Below are 17,482 nucleotides of genomic sequence, written 5' to 3'. Positions count from 1 at the left end.
GCACCATATCTCCTGCCATTAACCACTGAAATATAGGCACTCCAAACATTCCTCCACCTCATGACATCCCAGGTACTTTCCTCCCTACCCCAGAGAGTCAATCGGAGCAGCTTCACCTACGGGTAACAAGCAGTTTGCCCTGTGACCACAATGGTCCATGAAGTGTGGACACTTTGTAGGACCAGCATATAATTACATGTAGTTCATGTTGTTGTTGTTTAGTCGTGTCCGACTCTTCGTGACCCCATGGACCATAGCACGCCAGGCTATGTTCATATTTAAGTACAAATGTAAAATCTCAGTCCAGGGACATTATAAAAAATACCTTGCCCAGGCTTGCTACTAATAATTGACAAGTTTATATACAATACTGACACACTTAAAAAGAAAAGCACCAGGGATATTAGATCCAATGTAACCCCCCCCCCTTAACCCACCTGTATCATTTAAGGTGAGGCACAGTTTGGTTTTCATGCATTGCTGGAATCACTAAGAGCCCAAATAGCAGCAGTATAAAACATGAAACGAGCGCCCTTCAATTTCCTTTGCTCATGCAGAACTTCAAGAATCAAATTAAGATTGGTGCTTGAAACTCCTTGGAAGCCAATATTTAAAACCAAAATTTTATTCTGGAATTCGAGTCAGGTATCTATCTGTGAAAAGCAGTTCCACCTGATCCCCCAAAGCACATGCTGCATTTCTCAGATCCTATCAGAGGACACAGATATGTTTGATGTTATTAAAATGACTTTATTTATATGCATCTCAATTATGATCTGAGTGGTATGCTTATGGTAGTATTATTACAACCTAGAATTTTCCGGATTTGGGGGGGGGGGGGTTTACAACTTCTGCAAGTATAATTTATTGAGACATAAATAGCAATATTAAAACCATCAACCATAAAATGTCAATACTCGATGCTACTGTGTAATTTAAGTCCTGTGCACATCTAAATTCAGATGCAGTATTTTCTGAGCACACATATATTAAATCTGCACACTGCAGTTCACCAAGAAGGCAACATTTTAGGAGCAGCAGGCTAGCACACAGTCAAACGCTCACGGATGGAAAAAGGGTGTTTCAGAAAGACCAAGAAATTGGCAGGACATCCTTAAAATGTTAACATATATGGATTTTACTTCTCCCCACTCTGTGAAAATAGTCCCTGTTGGCATTAGTCATCATCCCCCCTAGAAACAAACCCTCCATTATAAAGTTTCTTCCCCAAAAGATTAATTAAACTTTTAAATTTATATCCATTGCAGATGGAGGGAACACAACCAACTCCAAAGCTTTTTCTGAACTCTGTTTCGCAGTATTGAGTGAGCTGTTAGAGACAGATTTTAAAAGTCTCTCTTGGGAGGGAGGATTAATAAAAAGGAATGCTACATCATGGGCAACATTGCTGATGAAAATTGTAACTGATGAAGTAAAGGATATGAGCATTTGCTCTCTAATATGTGGACAAAGTGTGAGAGAGAGGTTGTTGGGTTCCTTTGGGAGGGTGCATGGGATAGAACTCTTTATTATTATTATTATTATTATTATTATTATTATTATTATTATTAAATCTGGGAGGCGATGCAGCCTATTAGAGATGCTGTCTGAGAACTTGAGATACCACAGTGTCAAACTTCATCACATAGAAATCTCAACAGCTCATAGCATTCACATAAAATATGAGGCAAGGATTACAGCATCAAGAGCTCTTCTCCAATTTAGAATCATAGCTGGTTTCCAGGGGGCCCTTCAACAAAGTGTTTTCTGTGAAGGCCTGCTTACAGCGGGCCCCTCTGGTGAGCTTACCTGGTGGTGCACAACAGCAGCAGCACTCCAGTGGAGCTGCCATTTTGATTTCCCACAGTGCCCTAATGTGACACCACACGGGGGGCATCTTGAATAATCAAAATGGTGTCTCCTCCAGGCCTAACCACTCAATACTCAGATTAGAGCACCAGTTAAAGGGGGTTCGCATACCAGGGGTGTCCAAACATTTTTCAAAGAGGGCCAGATTTGATGAAGTGAACATCTGTGAGGGCTGGCCAAAGCGCCAATCAAAGTTGTTGACCTTTTTTAAAGGATTTTTAGGATTGAAGCTGTTGAGCTTTTTTAAGGATTGAAGTAGTTGAGCTTTTTATTGGATTATTCAATCCAATAAAATCCTATTTTTTTAGGATTTTACCCCAGGAAATAAACTGCCACAAGGGCTGGATTAAACCGACTGGCAGGCCAGATTAGGCCCCCAAAACGGACTTTGGACATGCCTGGCAGAGACATTAGCAGCAGCTGCCCAACAATACCATGTGTTGACACCAGGCCTTCTTAGAATACAGAACATGTTTCTGCACATGCCCAGAGTGCTTTTTAACTAAAACCTATTTTTAGTTCACCAGTTAGCACCTGTACAGAACTAGAAGTAAATTATTCCACGACTCCAGGGACTGGTGAAAAAGTACAAACTTTGGACTGGGGGGAATCTGGAAGCTCTGACACTTGTCTGACCAAGCTCTGGGAAGCTTCCTTGCCCAGGTAGCCTTTGCCAGCAATTCCCCTAGCCTATCTTTTCATGACCTCTTAAGTTTATAGCAAGAAAGCAAATGACAAAAAAGAAGCCTTCCTTCAGTGTTCAATGAAAGTCACAGCAGCCACCTGGTGTGCCAAAATTTCAAAGACATTTGCCTCAGCTAAACAACTGTCTGTTAAGAGAGAGCCTCTGCCTGTATATTTGGAGGACAGCTTGGCACAGAAACTTAGCAGCTCATCAGCCATGTTGATATTGCTCCCTGCATCTGATCCTTCTGATCTCTAGCTCCACTCCTTGTGATATCCATCAGCTGCCCAGGGCATAGAGACTGTTGTAAAGTGGAAGCAGTGAAATGACAGGTGTTCGCAATGGAAATGAGAAAATCAGTATCCCAGTCAACTCTGGCACTCAGTGCACAGAATTTTAATTTGCCTAAAATATTTTTTTAAAAAAACCAACCTCTAAACACTGAGGATCCAGTAAAGAACTAGGTAGAGAGGGATACACAAATCAAGAAGCTGGTACAGAAACTGCTTCAGCACTCTGCCAGGAACTGAAGGGCACTATAGCTCACTGCAGGCTGCCTATGTTGCCTGAGGTTTGGTCTACTTCTGAGGGGTAGCTTACTTACAAGTATGCCTTTACTCCTGAGGTGTTCTTGTTCCTCTGGTGGGCATTTTACCATTTGGAAGCCAACTGAGCTAGCAATCTTTAGGCATCTGTGAGCCCTAGAGCTTGGTGGTCATTTGGCATCCACCTCTAATTCTGTGAAGGAGCTTTCCATGCCTTGAAGCAGAGGTTGGGTTGTCCCCTGAGGACCTCAGATCCTCTTATCTCCCTCACAGTTCCCAACATGGGCTACTGCTCCATGATCTGTGGCCCAGGACTGTGACCTTCTAAAGAGAAGCAAACCCAAGTAATCATTGCATCCCCGGAGAATCTCACTACTTACCACATTATGAGCTGTTTGTCTCGACCAGGCCTTACCCTCATTTTGTCTTTTGCACAGAGTTCATGTATCTACAAGATTACCTGCTCTATATTATGATAGCTTAAGAGCAGCTCAACGCTCCTGATTTGAATTAAATTGCAGCCAAGTCCCCTAATTAATGGCTGGGAATAGCCACCTATTACACACATCCTTTGAGAAATGTTTAAGTCTTAGGGGCTTACAAGGCTTTGTTATCAAATTAATATGGATCCAGATGGCAGATTCCTACCCAGCTGGTTCCACAGTTCACCATGGCCTACAAGGTTTGTGTGTGAAAAAAATGTTTAAAGAACAACAACTATGGAAGCTAATTATGCCAGGATTTCATTTTGCATTATATCAAGACAATGAGCACTCACGGCTTTTTGTAATGTAATATCCATGGGAAGATATAAGGATGAGAAATAACTCAAGGCTATGAATGCTGATTTTAAGTCCTAACAATTCCATGGAACCGTGTGTGTGTGTGTGTGCGCGCGCGCGCGCGCACAGACTAATGTGTGTGTGTGTATAGATTGTATTGCATGCACAGATTTGACACTCTGGGTAATGGTGGAAATCCCAACTAAGTGCAGTGGTACTATATGCTCCAACTTTTGTTGAAATGCCTGTGAGACTCACAGGCCTTGTATGACCAGATGTCTGTACACAGTAAGACATCATTACTAAAGACGGCTGCTACCAGCACTCCAGGGCACCAGTCATAAAGTTACACAATCCAATTTGCAGCCCAAATCACTCAGGCAGGTGCTTGCCCCACCCCCTTTAACCACCACACCCTGATCAAAAGGCTTCATGTGTTTTGACCTTTGCATTGTAACCTCCTTTCACACGGCAGTGCTTTTACTGTATTGCATGAAGTGCTTGCTACATTTTAGACAGCATCAGTGAGCACCAAAATCACTCTGAGACCAGGAAGTGGTTCTCATGCACAGGGAATGCAGAATGCAGAATCAGTGTGGCTGCCTGTCAGGAAAGTTCATGAATGCAGGTGCTGCTGAGATGAAGCCAAGGACTGGTGAGGAAATCCAGTCAGGGAAAGCAGGCATGCATTATGTGAGCTCAAACATAGGCAACAAGAATGGTGCTTATTGAGTTACTCACATTGTACACACACCATTATAGAGCAGGCATGTCCAAAGTCCGGCCCGGGGGCCACTTATGGCCCCCAGGCTGGTTTCAAGTGGCCCACCAGGCAATTTTGAAAAAGCAATCTATTGCGGCCCCCGAGTGCCTGCCCACCAAAGTGAATCACTTGACACCTGACATCCTGTGCAGTATGTACAATACCTAGAAATATAATAGAAGAGAACAAGTTACTACTTGTTTCTGAAGGTGTGTCCTTGGCCTCTGAAGTCCTAAATGGACTGTCTCTTCCCACACAAAACGTGCCCATCAGATTGCTGGAGGCCTCCCTCTGGGTGACCCTAACAGCACAAGATCTTTTGTGTGGTGGCACCTAAATTATGAAACTCCCTTCTTAGTCAGGCGGCAGGCCAAGTCTATCCTGTTCTCTCAGGCTTTGAGTGGCATCTGCTGGGATATTCTGCACATCATACTGTATGTGTTTGTAATGCTTTTTATTGCTGTTTTAAGAATTTTACTTGCTGGTTTCCTGTTTTGTTTTGTTTTTAATTTGCTGTTTTAATTTATTTTTTGTTTTTATTGTTAGCAATGTTGTAGCAAGTAAGAAAGGATACACACACACACACACACACACACACACACACACACACACACCGTATATTCCGGCGTATAAGACTGGGCGTTTAAGATGGCGCCCAACTTTTCCAGTTAAAATATAGAGTTTGGGATATACTCGCCATATAAGAAATACAACCTGGCATATAAGCCGACCCCTGACTTTTGAGAAGATTTTCCTGGGTTTAAAAGTAGTCTTATACGCAGGAATATACAGTGTGTGTGTGTGTGTGTGTGTGTGTGTGTGTGTATTCTTATGGACGGAGGGTGGATCGAATGGAGGGTGGATCAAGGAGCTGCAGCTAATCCTAGCCTTGTTCTTTGCTCCTATCATCATCATCATCATCATCATCGGTATGAAAATACAGAAAATATGGTTGAAATACAAGTCACACCGACAACAGTTTCCCACCCAGTTTTTTTGTTACCTTGCTAAACGCCAGAGATCTTCTGTTAAGCTGGAGCCCCCACCTCCTACACAAAGCACAGATGGAGAAGAGCACTCATACCAGTCCTTGATAAGCTCCTTTAGAAAGGGGTTTAGTGACAACCTTGCTCTTTGGTCATCTGCAATGAGCTCTGAAGGATCTTACTAAGGTAGTTTAAGAAGCAACTTGCATTACACAGTCTGGTCTTGAGAACACTAAAAAGTTTGTTTGAAATTAAATTGTAGCATTTCGAGTGGAGAGTACTTTGTTACAGTTCTGTACACATCACATAGTTGTTAATTTGCTTTTTAAATAAAAAAAATAAAAAGGAAACCCTTCTAAGCATTCAGTTTCTAGATGGATATACACTACTAACTGCTAGCTGAGTTGCTATGGAAACATGGCTTTTTTCCAGCTTTCCCTTGAACAGCTTTCAGAGCAATGCTACATCGTGTCAGTGATTTAACTGACTAACATAGCTGTCCTAAACTTCTAATTCACTTATTGCCTCATGCAGAAGCTGGAAAGACTAATGTCTTCCATTTGGTGCAAGCTGTTGATGGACTTTGGTTTAATAATTTAATCCTTTATTTCCTCTTCAGAGAGAACCAGTGAGGCCCGGTGGGTGAAGTGCTGAGCATGGGCTTGGTGGATAAGCACCCACATCCAGCCGTTTGCTGCTCCAACGCATCCATAGAGTTCTCTGCTCACAAGGGCAATCCATTCATTTCAATGGAAGGCTCAGCTCCAGCAACACACTGATTTTCCTTTGCGGAACTCAACCCCCCCTCCCCCCCATACACATGAAAATGGAATGGGACAGATTGCAGGCATGGGACTTCCCTGTGCATTACGGTAATGGGTTAAAAACCCAATCTCACTTATTGATTTAAAGCCAATTTATTCAGTGGTTTGGCGTGGTGACCTGCTCTTCTCAATGTTCAAAACACATGTGTCCAGATAATGACTCATCCAAAAGGGTGCTGAGCAGATAGCTCAGTTGGCAGAGCATAAGCCCCTTAATCCCAGGGTCGTAGGCTTGAGCCCCATGTTGGGTGAAAGATTCCTGCATTGCAGGGGGTTGGACTAGATGACCCTCATTGTCCCTTCTAACTCTACAATTCCATGATTCTGTACAACCTGATGAGTCATGTTCTCCATACAGATCCATGAGACCATGTCAGATCTGGAAATTCTGTTTTAAAAGTCAAGTAGGATATTATTTATTTACAGTATTTGATTTCTATACTGCCCAATACCCAAGGGTCTCAGGGTGGTTCACATAAAGGATCACATACATAAAAACAAAATACAAACAATAACCTAATAAAAAACTAAAAAGAGCCAGCATTTTTAAAAGGGTTTCTCACTATTACTATTATTAGCATTTTAAACAACTATATTGATATAGTAATTTCTATCACAGGGGTGGGCATACTTCAGATTTGTTACGTCTGGTTTGCTTTTTACTAGAAACTGAAGATCTACCAGCTGGAACCATATTTTCTCCTGCTCTAGAGGGTAGATCCTGAACCAATGGCTTCAAGTTGCAAGAAAGGAGATTCCAATTTTGCACCAGAAATAACTTTCTGACAGTAAGAGCTGTTCAACAGTAGAATGGACTCCATCAGAAGGTGGTGGACTCTCCTTCCTTGGAGGTTTTTAAGCAGAGGTTGGATGGCCATCTGTCATGGATGCTTTAGTTGAGATTCCTGCATCACAAGGTGTTGAACTAAGTGATCCTTGGGGTCCCTTCCAACTCTACAATTCTATGATTCTGTGTCAACTGACTACATCAAAGAACCCACACAGGGGAGATACCATTTAAATGCAAAGAGAACTTTAGCTGGAGCAGAAACCATGCTCAACACAGGTGGCTTGCTCAATGCAAGGAGTTGTTGTGGTCCATGGGGTGGCTTTGGGTCATGGTTCCAAGAGGTAATTGCCTCTCAGCAAAACACTCTCCCTGCCCCCAGAGCAATACACTTAGAGTCAAAATAGTCTGTTTTTGGCAGGGTACACAGGAAAGGAGGAGGAGTTTGAAGAGAGGTGGAGTTTAATGAGAGACTGGAGGAGGCGGAATGACTTCTGCTGCTCTCTTATCTTCTACTGGTTGACTTTAATTGGACTTTTTCCCTTCTGCAGCAGAGACAAGAAAAAGGTGACAACAGAGTGTATGTAGATGTTATGTAGATGAGCGCCACAACCCCAGAGTCGTCCACGACTGGACCTAATGGCCAGGGGTCCCTTTACCTTTACCTTTACCTTTACCACAGCTTATTAGCTTCCCCCCCCCTCTTAGCTAGTTGGCTTCAACACTAACATAATTAATCCATAAGTTACAAAGTGAATGATCCCTGTGGTTGCAATTTTTAACACTGCCCACCCCTGGGAGTAAAATTATTATTTTGAGGCTGATTATGGGTAGTATAAAATGTGTGTGTTAATCATTTTAAATAATAACAATAAAAATGCACACAGTACATTAAGGCTGCAGTCCTATACCCACAGACCTGGGAGTAAGCCCCACTGAACTCAGCTGGACTTATTTCTGAGTCGACAGGTATGCGATTGCACTGTTTTGACTGCAATCCTAAGCACACTTAATTGCTGGAAGCAAGCCCTGCTGAGGAGAGGATTAGAATGCACAAGTGCTGTGTGGCTAATTAATAATAATAGCACCAGGAAATGTCACAGAACTTAAGGACTTTTAAAATATACATATCTGTAGAAGAGTTGACAGCATAATTAATAACATGAAATCTGTCTGAACTCAGTTCATTTAATTCACATCTCTGGATCAGCATGAGAAGCTGTTGAAGCTGGCAGCCCCCAGACTGAGAGACTTTAGATAAAGTCTGTGAAAGACATAAAAATAGGTTTGAGTATCAAAAAGAAGTATAGAGGGAGAAAGGCGGGCAGGCAAGAGATTGTTAGCTTGTTTTTAAGGCAGCTTTTAAGCACCACACACTATGACTATGAGGGTGGGTCATATAGGACAGGCATGTCCAACAGGTAGATTGTGATCTACCGGTAGATCACTGGATGTCTGCAGTAGATCACTGGTAGATCATTGGCTCCTCTCTAAGAAGCTGAACAACTGTGGCTCCCCTAAAAAAAGCTTGACATTTTATCTCCTCCCTGAAAAAACTCAACAACTTTGACACAACCCCCCAAAAAATGGGTCTTCCTCTTTCCTAAAAAAAAGCCCAACAACTTTGACCTGAACCCCCCAAAAGGGGGTAGATCACTGCCAGTTTTTAACTCTGTGAGTAGATCGAAGGTCTGAGGCCATCTTTGCCTACTTCCAAATAACCATTTTTCAACAAAGGACCAGGCCAGACTAGCTACTGTCACAACATGCCAATCTTCTCAGTGCCATCCTTAGAGAAAGAAGGCAAACTATCTGTAATAAAGCACTTGGCATGCTGAAAAACAATTGTGAAAGCAGTGATTTGCTGGAGCTTTACACGTGAAAGAGAAGAATCTTGGCATTGATCTTGCAGATCCAAGAAGAGTTGCGAGATGAAAAAAATCATATGCAGTTTGTTTTATCACATCTGTCATGTTTTAAAATTATCTTATGGGTACACATTTTAAAATGAAAATATCCCCAAGTCATAATGGAACTGGAGTACTGTAGAGTTTGGTTCTTCTGAAATAAGCATCATATTTGGTGATACTGTCTGTCATAGTGTGAAATTGCTTACCTTAAAATCTTAGAACTGTAGGGTTGGAATTGTAGGGTCATGAGTTCAACCCCCTGCAATGCAGGAATCAAAGCTAAATAATCCCTTATAAGGATATCTATCTTATTTCAAAGTGATAATGTTGTTACTAGTATTTATAGTCAATAGATAATTAGATATACCCATACATTTCCCCAACTTCCTGCAATGTTTTGTTCTCAGTGTGAATAAAAGCGCTCATCAACTCTGCACCCCTATGGCTAGGCATCAGATGCGTAAAGTGAGTGCTTTAGCCCACCAAAATCCAGAGACATAATAATCCAGTAAGTAATGCATCTTAGAATATGTTGGAGCTTCTGGACCAGACCCAAGGACAGCAACACATAGAGTGCATTGCAGTAATCCAGACTCAAGAATATCAATGGATGAACTACAGTGGCTCAGTTATTCCAATCCAGATAAGGCTGTGGCCAGTGTACAAGATGAAGCTGATAAAAGGCAGTCCCAGCCCAAGAGGCCACAAGCAGTCTAATGACAAAGATTTATCTAGGAGTGACCTCAAGATGTGTACTGTATATTCCTGCATTTAAGACTACTTTTAAAGCCAGGAAAATAAAAGTCGGGGGTCGTCTTATACGCCAGGTCATATTTCTTATGCGGCGAGTATATCCCAAACTCTACATTTTAACTGGAAAAGTTGGGGGTCGTCTTATGCGCCCAGTCGTCTTATACGCCGGAATATATGGTATTTGCTTCTTTAAAGGGGCTGGAACCCTTTGGAACAAGCAACTGGACTATTTTTCTGGATGGAGGAACCACATACCCACAAAACTTCTGTCTTCCCAGGATTTAAATTTCATTTATCTACCCTCACCCAGTTCACCACTGCATTCAGGCAGTGGTCCAGCTCTTGCACAGCCACTCCTGATTTAGATGCTATTCAGAAAAAGAACTGTGTGTTATCAGGATGCTAGCACAACTGTAGCAATGGGTTTCATATTGCACAACCATTATTCTCACCTTAATGCTAGTGCAACAGTCCTTGCACGGGCAGTCAGAGAAAACTGGGTCTTTTTAACTCATCAAATGCAAATGTTTGCCCAAAATAACTTTTTCACTGGTGCAGCAGCATTCCTTAAGCTAGGCAGATTGCTTGGAGCCCTGTGCAATAGCAAGATATGCTTATTATATATTTAAATCTCTTTCGATTCTAAGTTGCACATTTGAATCTTTGAGTTGCAAGAAATGGTATAAATTGTACACTTTGTGAAACTGTGAAGAGATCCAGGTGCACGGCATATTGCGTGCAGCATGTGAGCTACGGAGCAGCCGGGCATCTGATCTGTGCTAACAGGAGGGTGAAAATAAATGAGTGGGCTGTGTCTAACAACACATAATGAGGAACAAAGCATTTTCCTTTACAAAACTGTAGATAAATAGGTCAGACCGGGGTTCTTATAAGTGAGCTGAAGAGCACTATATAGGTCAACAGCTAATTCTGGAAGGATTTGACAGTTTAAAGCTGTGTCATTGGGAAATATTTACATGTGATAGGACAGCCTTTGCCAACCTGCTTACCCTGTAGAAGTTTTGGGCTTCAAGTCCCATCAGCCCAAAACATATAGAGGGCAGCAAATTGGTGACAGGATAGTATAATAGGATTATCAAGTCTCTTGTAAAACTGTAGCATAGGTGATTATACTTGATGTTTTTATTGATGGGGAATAAACAGGAGTGTTGTCAGGTTCTTAAAGTACTAGGGGCACATGTCCATGAAACAAATTTGCATTAAATGTGCATGTGCTGATAATGTGCCCAGATACCTCTGGGAAGTTAAGTTCATGTTTGCCTGGGGTCTCACCAGCACTGCAACTTATAAGCACTATAAGTTTGGAAAAGGGAGCAAGAGGCAGGAGATCTGGGGACCAATACAACAGACCTAGCATTACCTCCTAACAATGCCCCCGGGAATGAGCCAGACATTACTCAATGGTGTCATTAGATTTTGCGACACAGTGGCAGCAAGGCTGATGGCATCATGTCAGATGCCGACAGTAGAGAATCAAGTCCATCCCTTCATTTTTTCCATTTATGAATTTGAGGGCAGTTGTGCAAACAACATCAAGCAGAATAATGATGGTACAGTAGTACCTCAGGTTACAGACGCTTCAGGTTACAAACGCTTCAGGTTACAGACTCCGCTAACCCAGAAATAGTAGCTTGGGTTAAGAACTTTGCTTCAGGATGAGAACAGAAATTGTGCGGCGTCAGCGCAACAGCAACGGGAGGGCCCATTAGCTAAAGTGGTACCTCAGGTAAGAACAGTTTTGGGTTAAGAACGGACCTCCAGAACGAATTAAGTTCTTAACCTGAGGTACCACTGTATAATCCAGCAGGATTTCAGTCTGAAGTACTGTGTGCAAGCATATTCCTAGTTGTTAACTCAGGAAGACTAATTATGCACATAGTGTGAGAAAGAGAGTCTAAGTGCTCTCTCTCTCTCTCTCTCTCACACACACACACACACACACACACACACTTCAAATAAGGATACTTCCAAAATTCATATTCATTAATTTAGTCATTGAAAATGCCACAAAACAGTGTGGAAGCTTTTTGAGTTCTCCAAAACTCTCCATCAAGCTAGAAGGTTAAAAAAAAACATGGTGTGTGGGGGGGGGGAGAGTAACAGACAGAGACTGGTGGTCAAGTGATCCATATCTGCACCTGTTGCTTTCATATTATCATGGAGGAGCCAAATGATATTCACAAATTTATCTGGGCAAAGATCACCAGTGTTGAAGCAATGATTCTTCAACATCAACTTCGTTGGACTGGTCATGTTGTGCAGATGCCTGATGATCGTCTTCCAAAGCAACTACTCTATTCTGAACTTAAAAATGGAAAGCGTAATGCTGGTGGTCAACAAAAGAGGTTTAAAGACTGTCTCAAGGCAAATTTTTAAAAATGTAGTATAAACACCAACAATTGGGGAACACTTGCCTGCGAGTGCTCCAGTTGGAGAACAGCCTTTACCAAAGGTGTCATGGGCTTTGAAGACACTCGATCTCAGGACACAAGGGAGAAACGTGCTAAGAGGAAGGCACGCTTGGCAAACCCTCACCATGATAAACTCCTGCCCAGAAACCAATGTCCCCACTGTGGAAAGACGTGTGGATCCAGAATTGGCCTCCACAGTCACTTACGGACTCATTGTTAAAACCGTGTTTATGGAAGTCAATCTTACTCGGCTACAAGTGATCGCCGAAGAAGAAGAAGAAGAAGAAGAAGAAGAAGAAGAAGAAGAAGAAGAAGAAGAAGAAGATCTGCACCTGTTCAGAATCTTAAGGTGAAGTGTGGGAGCAGGTAGCAGACCAGAGAGAGAGAGAGAGAGAGAGAGAGAGAGAGAGAGAGAGAGAGAGAGAGTACATGTACCAAAAGTTGCTCCCTGTGCATATATCCCTAACTGGATCAGGACATCTAACTTGCAAGTCCTTTTCTACCTCTGCTCACTTATCCTCGTCCATTCTGGTAGATGCAACAACATCCATTTTTCATTCTTCATTTTTTCATTCATTTTAGTTTCTTTCTTAGCGAGGAAAACAATGGTGTCATCCTTCGAACTAAGTGAACTTCTGTATTCCTTTAATGATTATATTCCATTCATATATTGTTTCCCATGGTTACCCTTTCAAACTGATCTGTGTATCTCAGTTTATTTTGCTTACATTATCTGTGATTACTTTTGTTTATATTTCATCCATGACAATCTTATGCCATATAATCTGAATAGCCTTTCTCCAATTCACTAAAGCTTTTAAAAACTATTATTCTTGTGCACTTTTCCATCCACTAAATACACAATACGCATTACAAAGTAATTTAATATTAGCCATGTTTAAGCAAGCTTGAACTTGGAAACATTACAGTTTCTAAAATTAATGTAACCAATGAGCTTACTGGCTACAATGGCACATCCTGTTTATGCTGAAAAACTTTTAACTGAATGAGAAAGATCTGGAACAGCTGCTCTGCAAAGCTATGCAAGGTCATAATTCTTTCAACAAGCCTCAGTTTGAGGGAAGTCTTCAAGAGAAGCCTAGCCCAGGGAGGGTATAAGGCAGGCTTCCTCAACCTCGGCCCTCCAGATGTTTTGGCCTACAACTCCCATGATCCCTAGCTAACAGGACCAGTGGTCAGGGATGATGGGAATTGTAGTCCAAAACATCTGGAGGGCCGAGGTTTGGGGATGCCTAGTATAAGGACTGCTATTAATGGACAAACAGAGCTCAGTCAAAGGTGGGCTTTCTTTCTGAAGTCAATTTTTTCATCATAGCATAATCCAACATGCTTTTATTTTCATGCAGATACATTAATTGTAGAATATGCTATTTATCACTGACATTTTGGATTTGTGACAGGTTGGACTATTACTACTACTACTACTACTACTATTGCCATTTCTATACCCCTTAATATATAAAAAATAACTCTAAGTAGTGTGCAGAGAACTAAAGCAACAACAGTCAAATTCAACAACAAATTTTACAATAATACAGTTATATTAGCAAAACTGTCTATATCTATATGAATTCTGTTTTTCCCCTTCTGACACACTTCCCTTCTCAGCTTCCTGGCAATCACTCAGGACTAAGAAAGGACATTATTATTTTTTGCCAACATATGTTAAGATGGATCATTGAAGGACAGTCTTTTAAAACATCCTATTTTGCAGTTTGATTGATATACTGTAGATACATTGAAAAAGGTTTTGGGGGTGTATCACAACCCTAAGCATATTTAGCCAGTTACCAGTGATGTCTATTGAGTTCAATGGGGCTTTTTCCTAATTTCATGGGCTGCAGCATTAACCATTTTTTGGTGAAACTCCTCAAAGAAGGACAAAGATGCTGCATTTGGTAATAACAACTTTATAGTCCAACTATTCTTGGTCATTTCTGAAGAACCATCTTGCCCTGAGGTAGAGGAGAGAGAAAGCGAGAACAAATAACTTGACCGAAAGAGAGTAGTCTGAGAAGACAAATTGAGATGAGATCATATATTGTCTGTTAGCCTGTGACTAACATGGACGGCAATTACTTCAAACAAAGGTGCTGCGTTGGGGGGGGGGGGGTTCAGTGATATATTTCACAGGAACTTTCCTCATGGGGTGAAGTTTTAATTGGTAATTTTTCTGAATAAATTATCTGTTTTATTATATGTGATTTATATATTGAGAAGATATTGATTTTTTTTTGATGCAGGCTTCTTTGAGCTGAAAAAGAACACTATACAAAATGCTCTCTTGATGAATGGACGAACAATGTCTAGCCAGGGCAGAACTATTTATTTAAAAAACAAAACAAACCTGTGCATTATTATCACTTTAATGCTGTTTGCACTAGGTTGCCTCAAACTACTTGCCAAGAGTGACAGACTGAATTTAACACTGAATTTATCAGTGGCAATATGCAAACCATTTTACTGTAAGATCTGGGGCTTTTTTAGTAGTTTTGGAAGTACAATGTTAACATGATCACATCTAATATGTGTGCCATCCACTAGCATGCATGAATTACTGAAAACTCTCTTCCAAATGCTTTTTGTAGTTGGGAATAAATTTATTCCAGTCTTTACAAAACAAACCTTGAATACTTTTTCCTCTCAGTAGTCGACAGAAATAGCACAAAACATCACTGAGTAAATTACATTTTCATTGAAATCAAAATAAGATTGTGATGGGATGAGGGGGGAGATAGTTGCTATGAAATCTATCTTGTTAACTTCCCTTTGATTGCTGCCACCATTCTAAGGCCACGTCTTCAAATTTCCCATGAAAGGCCAATGTTTTTAAGGGAGCTGTTATTCCATACCCATAATGTGCCTTAAAGCAATTCCTAAACTAAATGGAGATGAGGAAAACATAGGCAGGGCAATTTGGCAATGACCTCATATTTACTAGCAAGCACGGGGATAGTTTCTCAATAACTATTAGCTCCAGGCTCTCATTTTCGTAGTTTCTTCTTGTTCAGTTCAATGAACAAGATTCTTCTTATTGCCTTTTATCAATCCTGATTGCAACAGAAGTTTCATTTAACATTTCTTAGGAACTTCATTAATTTGTGAATATCAATTAAGATTTTAAGTATATTAAACTTTTTTAAAGTTGTGGTGTGTTTTTTTAAAGAAAGACCAGATTTAGATATCTGATCTATGGCATAGCTGCCAAGTTATCCCTTTTTAAAAGGGATTTTCCCTTATGCTGAATAGGCTTCCTCACGAGAAAAGGGAAAACTTGGCAGCTATGATCTATGGCTACATTAAAAGTCCACATTGCTGTTTACTAGCTTACCAGCTTCTGTGATTAATTTTTCAAATATTCTATTCCAACACGTCCTTTTATTTTTTTTCAAGAATCAAGCAAGCTTTTTGTTTGTGGCAGTTCTGCCTCCAAAATGTCGTGAAATGAGCTGATACGATATGGTTCTTATTCCCCAACCCCTCTTCCCTCCTGCATTACAAAGACACATACACAGAAATGTGTGTTTTACATAAGAGTTTCCTTCGGGAAAAAATAGCTTTAAATCTCTTACTGTGTCATATTTGTCAGCCTGCCCTTAGATATTTCAAGACTCTGAAGCTTCCTTATCTCTCAATTCTCTAGTACCAACTCCAGGGCTTTCCCTATTGGCTGATTCTTTCTTTTGAGGTTTAAATGTAATCCCATGGAGGGGTGGAAACTCTACAATATAGAAACTAATGATATCAATGAAGGCAAACTTTCAGAGAAAAGAGCTGGGGAAATGTGCCATTAAACTTCCCTGCATGGAATCTTTAAAAAATACCTGGGGGGGGGAGAGAGAATTGAAAGAAGTGTAGGTGACTACTTCATTAAAAATAGCTTTTAAAAATGCAAGTAGATCTTTAGTGTTTAATCCTATCAATTTGAATAGGATTTAATCTTACTTTCTCTGGATTGACTACATGGTGGCCAATATCCAGGGTTTCATGAGCAGAACTCTTGCATGCTAACATGAGACTGGTGGAGCAATCCTAGTCTACATGTTTACTCAAAGCAAGTCCCACTGAGTTCAATGTAAGTGGTTAGAGAACTACAGCATGAACATTGTATAACAGTTAGATGCAGCTTGGACCATCAGCAAAGAACACCTAAATTTAAATCCTCACTGTTGTGTATTGGCCCTCCTGGCTTGCCATACCAGGCACTGCCTGAGTCGGCTGTGTGTTACAAGCATGTCCCCCCCCCCCAACCATAAACTCTTTGTATTAAAGTTGTGTTTATTGTGCCTCTTCTTCAGGATACTTTTCATACACTCAGCCATGGAGCTGGCTGAGTAACTTGGATCAGTCCCTACTTATTACACTACCTAAAGTGTTGGCCCCACTAAGGCTGCAAACTGGTAAATAGGTAAATTCAGTAGTTTATTTGGGACAGCAAATTAATTGTGATTTTTACTGTCAGGGAGAAGAAGCAGACGTTTTCTGCTTCAGGTGCCAAAATAATTTGAGCATTCGAGGGGAACTATACACCTTGATTGGGCCTGTTTGTGAGCTTCCGAGAACCACCTGGTTGGACACTGTGAGAACAGGATGCTGGACTAGAGGAGCCAGCAGGCTCTTCTTATGTTGATTTGGGAGGGCGCCACCTGCTGTTCTACCTCCAGCAGCAAAATGTCTTCAACCAGTCTTGTATACCTTCCTAAGCACCTGCATCTTAAAAAGCAGAGACATCACCTTGCCTATAAAGGTCCATATAGTTAAAGCTATGGTTTTCCCAGTAGTGATGTATGGAAGTGAGAGCTGGACCATAAAGAAGGCTGATCGCCGAAGAATTGATGCTTTTGAATTATGGTGCTGGAGGAGACACAAATCACAACCAGACCTAGAATAAAGGCATCTTGTCTTGGAAGAAAAAATGTGTAAGGAATACCCATGACTATTGTAGAACACTGACCTATACAGGATTTCATGGCACCAGACATGAAAACCTCAGCTGGTTGTAGCTCACCAAGAAGGCATAGCAAGCACTGAGTTTGCTGGATGTTTGTAACAGTACCCAATGGAATGAAGATGCAGTGACAGGGAACATTGAATGTGTTTCTGCCTGGCTTGCAGCTGTTACAGG

Source organism: Zootoca vivipara, chromosome 4, assembly GCF_965207765.1.
Source record: "Zootoca vivipara chromosome 4, rZooViv2.hap1.1, whole genome shotgun sequence".
Taxonomy (NCBI): domain Eukaryota; kingdom Metazoa; phylum Chordata; class Lepidosauria; order Squamata; family Lacertidae; genus Zootoca; species Zootoca vivipara.
Note: the sequence above shows the minus strand (reverse complement) of the source record.